The 1374-nt window shown below is 34.4% G+C and overlaps 1 pseudogene; it reads right to left on the bottom strand.

Moving 5' to 3' along the window:
* Nucleotides 1–715: 715 nt before the first annotated feature.
* Nucleotides 716–1112, bottom strand: LOC112815029 (large ribosomal subunit protein eL30 pseudogene; annotated as a pseudogene).
* Nucleotides 1113–1374: the final 262 nt, after the last annotated feature.

The raw sequence follows: 1374 nt of genomic DNA, 5'->3' as shown, positions 1-1374 counted from the left end.
GGCATTTAATAATTGCTACATAGCTTGAGAACTAGTTTTTATAGAAATCTGACTTATTTCTTCTCAAAGAAGATTGTGTTTTTGAAATACTATGAACATTTGAAAACTTGAGGTAAGATTACACATGAATAGAAATAATAGTAAAATACAGAGAAGCAATGACACAGTAATATAGAAAAAATTACATTAAAAAAAGAAAAAATACATTTTGTTTTGGATTATGTCCTATGCTTAGAGTTGAACAACATCATAATTGATATTCTATGAACTAAAGTAATTCCAACAAAATAATGGGTGAGACACAGAAGATTGTCTCAAGATGTATTAGAAAGCAACTTAATTTTTAATTCAGTATCTTATTATCTATAATTTTATGGGGAATGCTCAAATTGGTTGCCTTTGTCACCTTAATTAATATAAAACATTGGTTATTTGCTTTCTCATCTCATCTCATATCATTTTGTGTTTCTCTGGGACTGGAAAAATAAATGAATAAGTGAGATATTATAATTTTTAAAACATGTAGTTTAGCAACTGAACGGCTGGCTAAATGTAGACAAGTACATACAGTTGAGGATAATGGTTCAATAAGAACCATTACAAAGAAGAGAGGTGATTACCTAGCAGGAAAAACTTAGAATATATAGCGAAGAGACCTGGATTTACCCATGGATTTACAACTAATAATCTTTTTTTCTTTTTTTTTAAAACAAGCTGTGGCCAGTTTTAGTAAAGAAAAATTTTGCGTGATTTACTTTTCACCAGTCTGTTCTGGCATGCTTTGAATGATATCAGAATCACCTGGATCAATGATAGCCAGTGTGCATACTCTGTAGTATTTCCCACATGCTGTGCCCAATTCAATATTATTGCCACTGTAGTGATGGACACCAGTTTTGGCCAACATGGCATAGTATTCTATTTCAGATTTCCTCAAGGCTGGACAGTTGTTGGCGAGGATGACGTTTCGCTTTGCCATGTCTGATCATTTTCAGAGTCTGCTTGTACCCCAGTACATCCTTACACTTTTCATAACAAGCTGGAGTCTGGAGTTGATCGACTCCAGCAACTTTTTCATCTTCTTTGCGGCCACCATCTTCCTGCCTTAGATGTGGGACAGCCCCAACCAAAACCAGCCGCCAAAATGGCCGGGAGAGAGAAAGGTAATATCTTTTTTTCAATTAGCCTCTCCGAGTCTCAGTTTTCCTATCTACAAAATGTGGCTTAGAATTTCTGTTACTTCAAGTGTTTTTAAAAAGAGGTAGTACATAAGCTACAGTGCAACAGCCATAATAACAAGATAACCTTTTCCATAGATAGCTTACTGGATTGTTGAATGAATCAAGTTTAACAGTATAGAGCTTTGTAAACTGT

The sequence above is a fragment of the Callorhinus ursinus genome, unplaced genomic scaffold (genome assembly GCF_003265705.2).
Source record: "Callorhinus ursinus isolate GAN/ISIS: 27379988/994484 unplaced genomic scaffold, GSC_fseal_2.0 scaffold6, whole genome shotgun sequence".
In the NCBI taxonomy this organism is placed as follows: Eukaryota; Metazoa; Chordata; class Mammalia; order Carnivora; family Otariidae; genus Callorhinus; species Callorhinus ursinus.
Note: the sequence above shows the minus strand (reverse complement) of the source record. Positions and strands in the feature narration are given on the sequence as shown.